Source organism: Nomascus leucogenys, chromosome 21 (genome assembly GCF_006542625.1).
Source record: "Nomascus leucogenys isolate Asia chromosome 21, Asia_NLE_v1, whole genome shotgun sequence".
NCBI classification, from domain to species: Eukaryota; Metazoa; Chordata; class Mammalia; order Primates; family Hylobatidae; genus Nomascus; species Nomascus leucogenys.
In genome coordinates, this window is record NC_044401.1 from 50,125,835 (window position 1) to 50,143,486 (window position 17,652).

The window sequence follows — 17,652 nt, forward strand, 5'->3', positions numbered from 1 at the left end:
GCCCTGATTGTGCCACTGTACTCCAACCTGGGCAACAGCGTGAGACCCTGTCTGAAAAAAGAAAAAACAAAGTGGTGACCAGGTGCAGTGGCTCATGCCTGTAATCTCAACACTTTGGGAGGCTGAGGTAGGTGGATCATTTCAGGTCAGGAATTTGAGACCAGGCTGGCCAAAATGGTGAGACACTGTCTCTACTCAAAATACAAAAATTAGTTGGATGTGGTGGCATGTGCCTGTAATCCCAGCTACTCAGGAGTCCAAGTTAGGAGAATTGCTTGAACCCGGGAGGCAAAGGTTGCAGTGAGCCAAGATCACGCCACTGCACTCCAGCCTGGGTGACAGAGTGAGACTCCGTCTCAAACAAAAAAAAAAAAGGAAGAAAATTCTGCAGTATACAACAACGTAGATGAACCTTTAGATGAACCTTGAGGACAGACATTATGCTAATAAAATAAGCCAATCACAAAGAGATAAATAGTTTTGGTTTTACAAGACAAAAAGAGCTATAGAGATGGCTGGTCCTGATGGTTACACATTATGAATGTATTTAATACCATTCAACGGTACCCTTAAAAATGGTTGAGATGGTAAATTTTATGTTATGTGTTACCACAAAATCTTAAAAACTGAAGAAAAGAGTTTTTTAAAAAATCATAAACCAGCTAGCATAAAGAACAATACAGCTCAAGGCCAAACAATGCCTATTTTGTTTTTAATTTTTAACTTTCTGTCGATGTTGACTCTATTAAATGACGTATTTCTGAGTAGTGAGGTCATTTTGGTCTTAACATTTTATAAAATTCTAGAATAAAAATAGAAGGCTTATGGGAAGAGAGGAGATTGTTGGGTAGGAGGAGTATATTATTAACCACTCCAAGTGTCAATTAATAATGCATCCTTAATTATTTGCCAACACACAAGAAACATGGGCAAGGAAACAGCATTTCTGGGAAGCACTACAATTACTGATTCAATCATTCATAAAGTATTTTTCAGTACCTATTCTTTGGTTAAAACCGGGGTATAGTGAGCTATGACTGTGCCACTGCATTCTAGCCTGGGCAAGACCTTGTTGCTCAAAAAAGAAAAGAAAAAAAAAGAAACACCAAAAAAATGTAGTATACACTGCAGTATATAAACAAATACAAAAATCTAAAGGATAGGGATAGTACCTGTAAGCATACCCCTATGAGAAATCAGTACCTACTTATGTATTTACTTGTATCTTAAGAATAAAATGGCCGGGCATGATGGCTCACACCTGTAATTCCAGCCCTTTAGAAGGCCAAGGCAAGAGGATTGCTTGAGCCCAGGAGTTCAAGACCAGCCTAGGGAACAGTGAGGCCCTGCCTCCACAAAAAAATAAACTTAAAAAATTAGCCAGCCATGGTGGCACACACCTGTAGTCCTAGCTACTCAGGAGGCTAAGGCAGGAGGATTGCTTGAGCCCAGGAGGTCTAGGCTGTAGTGAGCTATGACTGAGCCACTGCATTCCAGCCTGGGCAACAGAGTGAATATGCACACCCCACCTCAAAAAAAAAAATCAATAAAATAATATCAAACTAAACAAAATAAGAGGATATATCTGAATCTAAGCAACCCATTATCTCCTCCTTTTGGTTGTCATCAAAACATACCTGAAGATTGATACATCTAAAACCTAAATCACGATCTTCCCCTAAAAAGAAAAAAACAAAAAAACCTGTCTTCCTTCAGTATTCCTTTTGTCAGTAAAGAGCACTAAGTTAAATCAGAAATGTAGGACTCCTCTCTTCTCCACTTCATATTCTACCCATCATCAAGTTCTGCTGACTATATCTCCTAAATATTCTTAAATGAACGCCGTTCTATCCTCTTTACCAACACAACTCTGTCTAAAAGAGACACCATTACCTATCACATTGACAACTAAATTCCTAACCAATACCCCTACATCCACTCTGGTACCCCTTCGAGCCATTCTTTGCATTTCAGTCAAGTGTTCTTATCAAAAAAGCAAATCTGCTGGGTGTGGTGGCTCACATCCCAGCACTTTCGGAGGCTGAGGTGGGTGGATCACTTGAGGTCATGAATTCGAGACCAGCCTGGCCAACATGGTGAAACCCTGTCTCTACCCAAAATACAAAAATTAGCCTGGCGTCGTGGCACACAACTGTAATCCGAGCTATTTAGGAGGCTGAGACAGCAGAATCGCTCAAACCTGGGAGGCGGAAGTTGCAGTGAGGCAAGATCACGCCACCACACTCCAGCCTGGGCAACAGAGTGAGACTCTGTCAAAAAATCAAAAGGAAAAAAGAAAAAGAAAATCTGACTGTGTCCTTTCTTGCTTAAAAACCCTTTAATGGCTACTTACTCCTCTTAGGATACTTAGAATAATGGCAAACACTTCTTAACACGACCTATAAAAACCTAACAAGGACAGGCCTCTCTCTTCACCTCAAACCATGATCTTTTTCTCTCTAACTCTCACTGCTCAAGCCATGCTAGCCTTAATTAGGTCCTTCATTTCACCATTCTCCCTTCTACCACAAGGCCTCTGCACTTGCTGTTTCTTCTGTCTGAACAACCATCTCCCATCTCTGCTTTCTTTGCCAAGTTAACATCTACTCCTCCTTCAGATCATAGCACAAGTATCATTTCTTGAGGATGCCTTCTCTAATCTGGTCAAATCTCACTAATATAAGTGTTACCCAATACCTACTCTTATGCCACTGTCACAGGTGCAATTTAAACACTTAATTTGACATTTCTGTCTTCTCCACCAGACCCTAAGTTCCATGGGGGAAGGGTATCACATCAGTTTTTGCCCCACATAATATCCTGTTGCCTAGGCAGCCCAATAAAAATGTGTTGCATGAATGAATAAATGCATGAACCATGCTCAAGAATCATCAGATATGGTCCAGACTGCCTAAGTCAAAGTTCAGTTGCCAGCAATCACAAAACATTAACCACTAGGTCAAACTCCTATCACCATGATCTTCACTATACTAAATTTTCTTTGGCAAGGTCCCTTTAGCTAAGATAATGATGTTTACTTATGACAGGCCTTCTTCTGGTGGCTTCCTATTTACATGAAGAAACCATCAAAAACTCAAACTCCATCGAATAAAATAAAGCAATCTAAGAATGTCTGATTGTAGCTTTCATAACAAAACTATAAATTAGTTTTTTGAGTTTTTCTTAACACCTCACTGAGTTTTTCTTAATACCTCATTTTCTTAATACTTCATGTCAAGTCCCAAAGCAAAGACAAATCATTCCTCGTTTGTCTTGAAATCTGAACCTCTTACTCAACTTATCCCAAGATAAATCACTGAAAATAAAACTCTACTAAAAAATAACATTTAAAGAAGTTAAAGTCTCTAGACACTTAAAAAATCAAAAGAAAAAAAAACTCAGCAGAAAAAGGAGAAGAAATGAGGGCAATGTTTGGATGAAAAACCCTCTTTGACCACACAAAACAAGAAACACATCTTCCCCATGAATTCTGTCAAGGTCAATTCTCAGCCTCATTCACAAAATTCTTGGATAGCTTCCTTGGCCTAAAAACAACAACAACAAAAAAAACCCCACATGATTTCACAGTGACTATTCTAAAGCCTGAGTATGGATATGGTTGCCTAGGAAAATTGCCCATTTCGATGATAAGCAAACAGTTCTCAGTGATGTTTCAATAATTTTTCTTAAGTCATAAAAATAGTAGATATAATAATTCATTTTTAAAAAGGTAAATGAATGGAAAATGTAAGATCCTGTTTTAAACAGAAGCTGCAGTATCAGAAATTAGAGATTTAGGAAAAGATAAACATTTCTAGAGAAGTAATGAGAGTTAAAGAAAACACTGGTTCTTCAGATTCCAAAATGGCCAAATGACTTAGCAAGAAAGTTTAGTAATACTATACCAATGTCAATTTCCTGGTTTCGATATTATACTACAGTTACATAAGATGCCACCACTGGGGGAAGCTAGGGGAAGGATTCAAGGGACTCTGTGCTATTTTTGCAACTTTCCGTGAATCTACAATCATTTCAAAATAAAGTTTTAAAAAAATATTAGTGGGGAATATTCAGGATAATACAACTGTAATTTTAAGTAGTGTGTAGCACTTTCCCAAGCACTGTGAGTCATTCTAGTGAATTTCTGAACCTGAATGGATCGTGGGAACTCTTGGATAGGTAGCCACTGGTCAGGAGCACAGGTAGCGAAGGGACCTCCAAATTTGTGGCTGGTGTCTTTAAGTGAGGATAGTCTTGTGGGGGACCATGACCTTAACCTATAAAGTCTATGTTAACTCCCAGTAGTGTCAGAATTCCATTGCAACAACTTCTAGGTAATCTACTAACAGTATTTCTTTTTTCAAAAACACTGCTCTAGGACCTACAATTCAGGTTTTCTAAGTCCCAATTTCAAAACTATGAATCAACGAATAATGCATTAAATGTCAAACAGGATTTCAAACATGTATGAGCAACGAAAAACAACAGTTAAGAAAGTTAAGAATTGGTTCTCAAAATAAAGCAATGTTATACAACATCATGAATTTCTCCAATAAAGATTAAGTGGCCTTGGGCTTTCAAGTTTTAACTCTGGTCCAATCGCCAATGAAATTATCTAACTTTCCTCCTCAACTAGCTGATTCACTAAATTAGCAAAACATGTAGATGAGGTACTTCTGTCTCTGAGTCAAGAAATTCTTTTAGGGAGTCTAAAAAGAAGAGTGAATCTGTTGTGCCTAACCCCTATTAACCTCAATAGGGATGGCACCAGGTTCAAGAGGCCAAAGAAGAGACCCAGAACCAGCAAATGAGACATGGGATTTTTTTTTTTTTTGAGACGTAATCTTGCTCCCTCACCCACGCTGAGGTGTAATGGCACGATCTCAGCTCGCTGCAACCTCTGCCTCCCAGGTTCAGGCAATCCCCCTGCCTCAGCCTCCCAAGTAGCTGGGACTACAGGCATACACCACCAAACCCGGTTAATTTTTTTTGTATTTTTAGTAGAGGGGGGTTTCACTATGTTGGTCGGGCTGGTCTCGAACTCCTGACCTCAAGTGATCCACCCGCCTCAGCCTCCCAAAGTGCTGGGATTACAGGCATGAGCCACCACGCCCAGACCAAACATGGGATTTTATTAGGGGCTTACCTACAGGGGAGACAGTCCAGTAGCGGTGGGGTGGACAGAAGAACTTCCTTACATACAGCCCAGTGGCAGTGGGCTGGACAAGACATCCACCTTAACTACAGTCCAGTGATGGCAGGCTGAACAACATATCTATACTGCCCAGTGGCAACGGACTGCCTAATTATAAACAAAACATACAGGAAGCAGAAAGAATCAATAATTAAAGAGAAAAGCTACTATGAAACTACTATTCTTCATAGATTTAGATACCTCTTTTTATATACCACCTTGTATTTGTATAGTACTTTGTAATGTCCAAGTAACTTTTTTTTTTTTAATTTTTTTGTTTTTGTTTTTGAGACGAAGTCTCGCTCTGTCACACAGGCTGGAGTGCAGTGGTGTGATCTCAGCTCACTGCAAGCTCCGCCTCCCAGATTCACACTATTCTCCTGCCTCAGCCTCCTGAGTAGCTGGGACTACAGGCGCCTGCCACTACGCCTGGCTAATTTTTTGTATTTTTTTAGTAGAGACAGGGTTTCACCTTGTTAGCCAGGATAGTCTCGATCTCCTGACCTCATGAGCTGCCCGCCTCAGCCTCCCAAAGTGCTGGGATTACAGGCATGAGCCACTGCGCCCAGCCATGTCCAAGTAACTCTTAAAACATTATCTCAATTGATCCTCACAATAATACTGTGAGGTACTTGATGTTATTTCACATTTTACAGATGAGAAAAATGAGCCTAAATGGCATACTGAAGGTCACACAGCCAGCAGGCAGAAAAGCAGGAACTTACACTCTTGACTATTGTACCACAGGTGTCCCTCTAAATGAAGGGAAGTTTTACAATGCTAACACAACTTTCTGAATACCATCCTTTTCACATTTTACAGATGAGAAAAATGAGCCTAAATGGCATGCTCAAGGTCACACAGCCAGCAGGCAGAAAAGCTGGAACTTACACTCTTGACTACTCTACCACAGGTGTCCCTCTAAATGAAGGGAAGTTTTACAGTGCTAACACAACTTTCTGAACACCATCCTCCATATCGCAGCAAACTATTAAACAGCTTCAAGACATACTGAAAAATTAGAATCAGTCACAGAATTACAGGAACCTTAAAGATCATTTCTAGTATAATTTCCCATTTTACATTTTTGGTTTTTTTGAGACAGTGTCACTCTGTCACTCAGGCTGGAGTGCAGTGGCACAATCTCAGGCACTGCAACCTCTGCCTCCTGGACTCTAGTGATCCTCCCACCTCAGCCTCCTGAGTAGCTAGAACCACAGGTGCATGCCACCACGTCCAGCTAATTTTTTGTATTTTTGGTAGAGACAGGGTTTTGTCAGGTTGCCCAGGCTGGTCTCAAGCTCGTGAGCTCAAGCAATCCACCCACCTCAGCCTCCCAAAGTGCTGGAATTACAGGTATGAGCCACCATACATGGCCGTTATTTTTTCTTATAAAATGTTTTCTGTACTTAGGATCAAAAAACATTTTTTTCAGGGTCCTCACATTTTAACATCTGCAAGCATGAAAGAAGATCAAGAAGCTGAGAAAATAAAAGGATGAAAACATACAAACCCTGAATATGTTTTGCCTGACTTCCCCTTGGTCCTCAACATATTTGTTGGAAAAAACACTTTCTTATTCATAGGCATAGGTCAAATTTAAGATTTCTTCTGATAGCTTTAATAACTTTTCATTTTAAATAAGTGATTACCTTAGATTACCTACAAAACATGTTTTTTATTATTGCTTCTCAAAGTGTTGAAGCAATTAATATAAACATAGTATATGGTAAACTAATAGAAAAATAATATGAAGGAACAAAAAGAATCTTGTAGGCCATAGCTAAAAATTTTCAAGATTTTGACTTGCTCATAGTATAATTTCCTTCATTTTGACAAAAACATTACAAAATTCTCAATCTACTCCAATAACCACATGTAAATCTTAAGGAGAAAAAGGTGGTATCTCAGAGTCACATTCCTTTTCATTACAGAAACATTTTTTAAATATGTAGAGGTTTTTATTGCTTAAACTTATTTAAGCACATAAGTCACTATGAAGCAAATATAGAAACACAAATGATGTAAGTATGAGATAAACTATAAAAAATGAATTCAGGCTATGTGTGATAGCTCACGCCTGTTATCCCAGCACTTTGTTTTGGGAGGCTGAGGCAGGAGGATCACTTGAGGCCAGGAGTTTGAGAACAGCCTGGGCAACATAGCAAGACCCCATCTCTATGAAAAATACAACAATTAGGTGGGCATGGTGGCATGACCCTATAGTCCCAGGTACTTGGGAGGCTGAGGTGGGAGGATTGCTTGAGCCTGGCAAGCCGAGGCTGCAGTGAGCCATGATCTTACCACTGCACTCCAGCCTCGGCAACAGAGAGAAACCCTGTCTCAAAACACACACACACACACACACACACACACACACACATGCGTATATACATGAATTCATGGTCTAGGAAATTCACCTTTTGACTTTTTTGTTCTAATTTGATACTGCCTCCCTTCTGTTCTCTGCCTAAAAAATAAACATATCTAGGACTCTGCTCAATTAGTTTTTCCCTCTTCATAGTGCCTGATATGAGCTCAATAAATAAATGTTTAAACTTAAAAATTTCCCACTAATCACTAGCATACCATAATCCAGCCTCCATGACTAGGAAGCTACATGGCAACTTATCTCACTACATCAGTGTAATTGTAGAATTTTTGATCTATCAATTGCCAATGATAACTGAAAAAACCTGTTTTGGGCACCAAAGCAAGGGTTTCATGACATAAAGCAAAGAAGAAATTAATTACTGATAGTTTATTTAATCTAACACAAATATTCAAAAAATTTAAAAATACATATGTTAAAGAGTTCAATATTTTCCACCCTCTACCCTCAGGAATCAACTACTCCTTACTAAGAACCACCTACATATAAAAATAGATGTTTCATACCTCAGTGTCAAAATTGAACTCAAAATATTAAGTGAATGGAATTTTTTTTTTTTTTTTAATAGAGATGAGGTCTCTATTGCCCAGGCTGGTCTCAAACTCCTGAGCTCAAGCAATCCTCCCACCTCAGCCTCCCAAAGTGCTGGGATTACAGGCATGAGCCACTGCGCCCAGCCCGTGAGTGGAAATTTGTCCACAATATATTATGACGTGTATGGGGGAGATGGGGTGGGGGGAAACGGGTAATAGTACATACATTACTATCAAATATGATATATACACATACAAATATGTGTATATAAGTATGTTTGCAGCTGAGTCTACAGTGTACATCAAAATGTTAACATTGATTATCACTGAAAATTATCAGAGAAATTATAACTTTCTGAATTATCTAAGCATTTTCTATAACAAACACATTATTATTATTATTTTTTGAAACGGAGTCTCGCCCTGTCACCCAGGCTGGAGTGCAATGGTGCGATCTCAGCTCACTGCAGCCTCTGCCTCCCCGATTCAAAGGATTCTCCTGCCTCAGCCTCCGGAGTAGCTGGAATTACAGGTGCCTGCCACCACACCCAGCTAATTTTTGTATTTTTAGTAGAGACAGGGTTTCACCATGTTGGCCAGGCTGGTCTCGAATTCTTGACTTTGTGATCTGCCCACCTTGACCTTCCAAAGCGCTGGGATTACAGGCATGAGCCACCACGCCCAGCCACTTTTACAATCCAAAGACAGTAAAGCATTTACTCCACTAACCTAGGAATGTGTGGACTATTCAGGATTTGAACAAGCATGCTTTTCCAACCATCTTTGTTTTCACATGAAGTAACATAAGGGGGAAAAAATAAACCAAATGTGGTTACTATGGGACTAAGACCTGCATGATATTCCTTTGGTGCTCTGAGAAGTTGGAAGCGGAGTGAAGGGAAGCAGAAACACAAAGTAAGTATTAAAGAATTATTACGTACGGTGGCTGGGCGCAGTTGCTCACGCCTGTAATTCCAGCACTTTGGGAGGCCGAGGCGGGCAGATCATGAGGTCAGGAGATCAAGACCATCCTGGCCAACATGGTGGAACCTCATCTCTACTAAAAATACAAAAATTAGCTGGGTGTGGTGGCATGCACCTGTAGTCCCAGCTACTTGGGAGGCTGAGGCAGGAGAATCACTTGAACCCAGGAGGCAGAGGTTTCAGTGAGCCGAGATTGCACCACTGCACTCCAGCCTGCCGACAGAGCAAGACTCCATCTCAAAAAAAGAATTATTACTTATATCAAGAACCTTTCAAGTGATTTATAATCTCATTGTTAAAACAAGACTTTAAATATAATTAAGATAACCCTATTAAAAAACAGGGAAAGAATTCAAATAAACATTTCTCCAAAGAAAATATCCAAATGGCCAACAGACACATTAAAAGATGCTCACCTTGTTAGTCATTAAGGAAATACAAATAAAACCACAATGAGGTATCATTTCACACCCACTAGGATGGTTAAAATCAAAGTATAACAAGTGTTAAACAGAAGTAGAAATTAGAACCCTCATACACTGCTGGTGGGAATGTAAAATGGCCCAAGCAGTTTGTTTTTGGAAAACAGCCTTACAGTTCCTCAAAATGTTAAACATAAAAGAGTTACCATATTTCCTAGCAATTCCATTTCTAGGCATATATGTATAGTTCACATAAAACCTTGTACATAAATGTTCCTAACAGCATTATTCAAAATGGCCAAAAAATGGAATCAATGTAAATATTCATCAACTGATGAAAAGATAAACAAAACATGCTGTATTCTCCATACAATGGAATCTTACTTGGCAATAAAAAAGAACAAAGTACTGATACATGCTACAACAAAATGGATAAATCTGGAAATTATGCTAAGTGAAAGAAGCCAGTCACAAAGGACCACATATGGTATGACTCCATTTATATGAAGCATCCAGAATAGGCAAATCCTTAGGAACAGAACATAGATTAGAAGTTATGCAGGGATAGAGCAGGTGGGGTGGAAACGTGGAATGACTGCTCAATGGGTACAGGGTTTCTTTTGGGGGTGATGAAAATGTTTTGGAATTAGGTTGTGGTGATGGTTGTACCGCTCTGTGAATATACTAAAAACCACTGAAGTGTACACTAAGAAAAATGAAGCTTAAGGTATACAAAATATATCTCAAAAAAGCTGTAAAGCAAAATGTTAATAGGAGAAATGGGTGCATGGCATACAGATACTCTGTACTATCTGCAATATTTCTGTAAATCCGAAACTTCTAAAATAAAAGGTGTATATACAAATTAGGAAACAAGACACATAATAAATAGCTAAAGTAAGGAGTGAGCTAAAATAGCACCACAGAACTTTGAAAAGATTCACCCACAGTGTTTCAGATTTTAAAATAAGTGCTGACTAAATATTAGATGGAAACAAATGAGGTTAGGCCTCATCCACAGGCATAGCACAGATAGAAGGAAAAATAGAATTCAAAGACCTGAAACAAGCTCATCACTCACCTGACCAAACAACTTCCATTTTCTTACTTACATACAACTTTCCAAATAAATTTACTTTCTCACAACCCAAAAACTTTCAGAAATGTCTATGTGGAAAAATATACACATGCTGGTAAACAACAGTGTCACTTTATCAATGTAAATCTAGTCCCTCTGCACCTTGGATTAGGATTTTATTAGGAAAGCATTTTAACACAGTTTTGCCATATCCATTTCTAAAAGTCTAAAGACCTTATTCTCTATAGCTAAGATGTTATTATCATAGAATTTAAGATTCAATTCGGGTGAAACCTAAAAGATGTCAAGATTTGTTTTTATTGTCTTCTCCATATGAATAATAAAGCACTCAAAGTGTTCAAAAAGAAGATACTGACTGGAAAGGGACATAGGGAATTACTAGGGGGATAAAAATGTCCTATATCTTTACTTTATTCTTGGTTATACTGTACCCATACATTGTTGTATGCATATGTAAAAATTCATTAAGCTATATATACATCTTTGATCTGTGGATCAAAAGATCTGGAAATTATACCTCAATTTTAAATAATGAATTTTTTTTTTTTTTTTTTTTTTTTTTTTTTTTTTTTTTTTTTGAGAAGGAGTCTCACTCTTTCACCCAGGCTGGAGTGCAGTGGCGCGATCTCGGCTCACTGCAGGCTCCGTCCCCCGGGGTTCACGCCATTCTCCTGCCTCAGCCTCCCGCGTAGCTGGGGCTACAGGCGCCCGCCACCTCGCCCGGCTAATTTTTTTGTATTTTTTAGTAGAGACGGGGTTTTAAGTGTTCCAACAAATTACCTTATTATCCCAAAGCATGTGATGTAAGAACAAGATTTTGTTTTCTTTTAATAAAAAGAATCAAGCATGGAGAAGTAAAGCAGTTTGCTTTGGTACCCCAAAAATCAAGAAGAAAAACAAGTCTCCCAACTCTGTTCTATAATCTAAACTTCATGCCTCACAGAGATTGAATCCTGAGATTCTACTGAGAAGGTGAAAAGAAAAAGGGGAAAAGGGCAGAATAAAAGAATAAGGGGAAAAAAGAACAGAACCAATCCTCACTCAATAAGTCACCCAGAGAGTCCAGGCGCAGTGGCTCACGCCTGTAATCCCAGCACTTTGGGAGGCCGAGGCAGGCGGATCACCTGAGGTCAGGAGTTCAAGACCAGCCTAACCAACATGGTGAAACCCCGTCTCTACTAAAAATACAAAAATTAGCCGGGCGTGGTGGTGCACGCCTGTAATCTCAGCTACTCAGGAGGCTGAGGCAGGAGAATCGCTTGAACCCGGGAGGTGGAAGCTGCAGTGAGCCAAGATCGTGCCACTGTACTCCACCCTGGGCGACAGAGCGAGACTCATCTCAAGAAAAAAAAAAAAAGAAAAGGCATCCAGAATAAGGCTAAAAAAACAGTAAGAACCAAATCAACATCCTCTCCATCCCCATCCCCAACACGCCCCCAAATGCCATGTCCTTGTTCTCAAAAGAGAAAATTATTTTACCTAGAACTAGTTGTGAAATAATGCAAAGAATGCAAAAGAAGTTATCAGGTTCATGCTCTCTTTAAAAATCATCACAGTGCTACCACCTCTTGCATCCTTGTGCAGTTTTGTAAAAGAGTTCTAAGGTACCATACTTTTTACTATATTTTTCCTTTTTTTCATATGTCCACATGTCTATAGAGAGAAGGTTGGGAGCCCACATAGGCCTCAACAGATTGATACGAAGTATGGCTCTTATTTCAGTCACAAAATTTTAAAGTTGGACTAGGTCTGAGCAGTCAATAACCCTAAGAGACTTGCCTAAGATCTCACAGCTTAACAAGTGGCAGAGTCAAATCAAAGTTGAATCTAGCCTTCTATTCACCACACCACACTTATACCTATGCCCAGTTAGAAACTAGACAGTACCTTATCTAAAGTGATAATTGCACTCAGGAAAAAAATAGTTTATATTATCCAAATTCTCATAGCCATCTGTTCCACAGCATCAGTGTTTTAATAAATTTGTAAGAATTATAACTACTGTCTGGGCACGGTGGCTCACATCTATAATCCCAGCACTCTGGGAGGCTGAGGCAGCCAGATCACTTGAACTCAAGTTCGAGACTAGCCTGGGCCACATGGCAAGACCCCATCTCTAGTGAAAATACAAAAAATCAGCCTGTAGGAGAATCATCTAAGCCCAGGAAATCAAGACTGCAAAGAGCTGAGATCACACCCTGCATTCCAGCCTGGGTGACGGGAGTCAGATGCTGTCTCACAAAACAAATAAAAAAGAATTTTAACTGTCAATTAGGTTATGGTCAGTAACTTCTTTTTTTCTGTAGTAAAATCCCCTTGGTAAACTGATTTAATGCCAAAAGGTTATTTGGTAAATAAAAAGTAAAGGCAAACAGAGGTGAATGGTTTTAAAGAATATGTTTGGCAACCAAAGACATTAATACAGTCATTTATCCATTTGGCAAACTTTGAAATGCCTACTAGGTGTCCAGGCACTATATTGGACCCAACAAACACAAAAGATACAGGAGACTTTGGTCTAGGTAGGGAAACACCACAAAGTGGTAAGAGCCATGATGGGAAACCTGGGGTGCTGAGGAAGCCCAGAGGAACAGCATCTATCTTAATCTGGAGCGTCAAGAAGTCAGACTAGCCTCTTACACTCCCAAACAGTAAGATTTGCTCCAGAAAGCTCAGGCTTCTCAACATTCATTTTTTTTTCCCCTGTAGTGGTGCAAGGCGCAATCCGGGCTCACTGCAACCTCTACCTCCTAGGCTCAAGAGATCTTCCCACCTCAGCTCCCACTGGGAGTACGGGTACACGACACCACATCAATTTTTTTTTTTTATAGAGACGGGGTTTTGCCATGTTGCCCAGGCTGGTTTCAAACTCATGGGCTCAAGTGACTCGCCTGCCTCAGACTCCCAAAGTGCCGGGATTACAGGCGTGAGCCACCACTCCTGGCATCCTTGTACTTCTTAAAATAAGGATGTATTATGTTTATAACCAGAAAAAATATGGATGGCTATCAAAATAGCCCAAAGAGGATAGGGAGAAAATGATGAAAACTTGAACTATAAGGTCTGTAAGAGCAGAAAATTGATCTTATTTTCCACTATATCCCTAATTCCTTGTATAATGTCTGGCACATAACAGATGCTTAATAAATGTCAGAATAAATGAGTGAATAAATGAACACTCTTAAGGCTCAATGGGGAAGACACATTTCAGAAGTAAAAAGAAAGAAATTAAAGATAACCCCAAGTTTTGTAGACTGGTTGGCTAAAGGAATGATGAGCCATTAATCAAGATAAGTAAAACCAGAGGAGGTATAGGTTTACGGGAACGCAAAAATATCACTGCAAAATGCCAATGAATTTGGTAGAAGACACACTAGGTTTCAGGAACCAGCAGGATCTCAAAATGCAGATGTCCAGCAGGCAGTAGGGAAGTGCAAGCTGAATGTGCAGATCTGAGTGTCATCTACGTGAAGCTTATATCAGAGATCACAGCTGTCATATACCATAGTTTATGGACTCCCACTGCTCTTAATCAACAACAGAATAAGATATGCAGATCAAAACGGAATACACCCACTATTCTGGATGCCCTGACACCCAATCTGACCTTTATCCTACTGATTTCTAAACTTACGATTATGAAATAAATACACATTATGCTTTAGAGAATTCATCTCTCATTTGTTTCCTAATGGTATACAAAGACCCACAGCCATATATATACATACACATACATATATATATATATACATACATATATATATACACATATACATATACATACATACATATATATATATATACATATTTTTTTTTTTTTTGAGACAGAGTTTCGCTCTTGTTGTCCAGGCTGGAGTGCAATGGCTCTATCTCAGTTCACCACAACCTCTGCCTCCTGGGTTCCAGCGATTCTCCTGCCTCAGCCTCCCGAGTAGCTGGAATTACAGGCATGTGCCACCACGCCCAGCTAATTTTTTATTTTTAGTAGAGACAGCGTTTTTCCATGTTGGTCAGGCTGGTCTCGAACTCCCAACCTCAGGTGATCCACCCACCTTGGCCTCCCAAAGTGCTGGGATTACAGGTGTGAGCCACCACTCCTGACCATATTTTATATTTTCACTATTTGCGACAGACAGAAATCTTGGCTCATAGATCCAGGAAAGATAAGAAATTCAATACATTTGGCATTATTTACCATAAAGATACAAAATGTATATACTGGTTTTATTCACTAAAAACAGGCAAATTATCACAAAATAATGGTTTGTCACATGCTACTGATTTTTTAAAGTTCCTGTTTGAAACTTAAAATACTTTTGAAAAACAAATGTCTTAGGAGGCCATTATTTATCAACAATATTTTTATAAATGTTTATTCTCACTATAGGACAGGAAAAATTATTTTTTGATACCTGTTTCACCTAACTCCAAGATTGCAACATCATGATCCTTCCAACTGTCCTCACCTACACAAGTCTCATCCTTGTCCAATTCATCCTACCTATGAGTTAAAAAAAAAAACAACACTTCTTCATTTCCTTTGTTTCAATTCTACCTCTCGAAGTCCACTCTTCATATCTTAAACTGACCTTACTCAAAACTAAGCTTGTCTCCAAAAAGTCAACAAATGGGTGGGGCTAGTCTCACAAACACAGAAACACAAATGTATGATTCAAGTATCTCCATGCTTTCATCCATGTTATTTTTCACACTTGCAATGATAGCCTTCTTCTTCAACATTCCAAATAGAGAACACTGACCAAATCCTCCTGTAATCGCTTCAGCAGTCACCTATTCTCTTCCTTCTTTATACTTCCATAATACAAACCATATGGCCTTCAATAGCTAGTTTTCCTGTTTTCCTCTTTCCACACTGGTTTCTTGAAGTGCCATATCAAATCTAAATTCCTTAACAATACCATTAGTATTCAATAAATACTAATTCAGTGACAGGTTTAAATCTGTCTCTAAATAAATAATCTAGTCCTAACCTGGTGTGGGTAGAAAATCTAACGTAACTCTACCAGAGTAAAGAAAGAACATATAGCCAAGCAAATAACTGAAGCCACAGAAGGTGGCTTATTTCACAGCACTTCCCAGTTCATCCTATCTGGTGACTCCATTGGCTTATTTTCAAGAAACTGACTTTAAGGCCACAGTAGAAACAAGTTTTTAAAAAATAACACCAGAATAAACTGAGTCACTGAGTCAGAGCTAAAAGAGAAGTGATTCTAAAGATGACAGATGAAGACTCTAGGTCACACAGACAGTTGGTGGCATACAAACACTAGAACAGAGGCTTCTAACTTCTAGAAGAGTAACATATTTATTGTGTGCCTAATATGTGCCAAGAACTCTGCTAGGCACTATGTTAGACTAGTACCCATTCTTGTACATCAAGATACTTCCCATAGATGTTCTAAAACATTTAAAATATTAATTTAAGGCTCACATTCTAAGGAAATCCCTGTGTTACGAGAAGACAACACCCACATCTCTAACGAATACGTTAAAATAGGCAGGCAGACGGGGGGAAAACCATACAAGCAGGAAAGAATTTGGAATTTCAAACAATTTACTCTTCCTTTTCTGGCTATGAAAATTCGCATGCTATTGTTTACCAATAAAGAGATTAAGACCACCAAAAGGCATTTCTACCCAAATTTCATGGCCCAACAGTTTGGAAAAAATGAGCGTTATTACCGTCAGAAAAAAATTATCTGTTTTTGTCACATCACATGCAGAGCCATCTGAGGACAAATGTCTAAGCAAAAAAAGAAACAATACTGGAATTTGATAAAGACTCCTCATGAATATGGCATTTAGCTGTTCTTTTCTTTTCTTTTTTTTTTTTTTGAGGTAGAGTCTCGCTCTGTCGCCCAGGCTTGAGTGCAGTGGCACAATCTTGGCTCACTGCAACCTCCACCTCCTGGGTTCAAGCGATTCTCCTGCCTTAGTATCCCAAGGAGCTGCGATCACAGGTGCACATCATCATGCCCAGCTAATTTTTATATTTTTAGTAGCGACGGGGTTTCACCATGTTGGCCAGGCTGGTCCTCGGACTCCTGACCTCAAGTGATCCACCCACCTTGGCCTTCCAAAGTGCTAGGATTACAGGCATGAGCCACCGCGCCCAGCCTAGCTGTTTCAATGGAACCTTTCATCAAAGGATCTCAAAACAAATGTTACTGACATTACCAATAACCAGATTGGTGACACTATGGCTACAGAAAGAAATATATCAATGACCTAAGGAATTCAATACTGATATTCTGAAACCTAGCCCTCTGTTCTAAAAACAAAATCTAGTTTTATGTATAGTACTGTGGTATAAGAAACATACATATTTGGTCTTTGTCCTTGATTTCTGGCAGAGCTCCTAAAACCCTTAGGTTTTCCTCAATAACAGAAGCACTTTTTGTTATTCATAATGGATTCCTTTCAACCACACCTGAGTTTATACTAATTCGGTGACTCTTGGTGGGCCTCTAGATAGCTTCAGGATAGGGCTGGTTGCCAGGGGAACCAACCAAGCGATTAGAGCACTGGAACTTTTAGTCCTCCACTCCTCAACCTTTGGAGAAGAGAGAGGAACTAGGGACTGACTAAATGATGGAGTTTGGAAAGATGCCCAGGTAGCGAATACACGGAGGTGCTGGGAGGGTGTTGTGCCCAGACAGGACATGAAAGCCTCGCACCCGTCCCCCATAGCTTGCCCTACGTATTTATTTCATTTAGCTGTTCCTGAGTTGTACCCTTTATAATAAATTGATAAACATAAGTAAAGTGTTTTCCTGAGTTCTATGAGTCTTTCCAGTGAATTAACAAACCTAAGGAAGGGGTCACAGGAACCCCTGAATTTGCAGCCAAGCCAGACAGAAGTATGGGTGGCCCAAGACTTGTGACTATCATCTCAAGCAGCAGCAGTCTTTTGGGACTGAGCCCTTTAACTTGAGATCTGACACTAACTCCAGGTAGACAGTGTCAGAATTGAATGGAATTGTTGAACACTCAGTGTCAGAGAACTG

At 39.4% G+C, this 17,652-nt stretch overlaps 1 protein-coding gene across 5 annotated transcripts in view; it reads right to left on the bottom strand.

Moving 5' to 3' along the window:
- TMCC1 (transmembrane and coiled-coil domain family 1) overlaps positions 1 to 17,652 on the bottom strand; it is a 252,494-nt gene that overhangs the window by 212,076 nt on the left and 22,766 nt on the right. The window contains exon 1 of one of the 5 annotated variants that reach the window (XM_030801496.1): positions 5,147 to 5,270. The exons of the other annotated variants lie outside the window; for them this stretch is intronic. The gene's annotated coding sequence lies outside the window, so the exon portion shown is untranslated. Of the gene's footprint in view, positions 1 to 5,146; positions 5,271 to 17,652 lie in introns of those variants that run through there. 5 annotated transcript variants of the gene reach the window in all.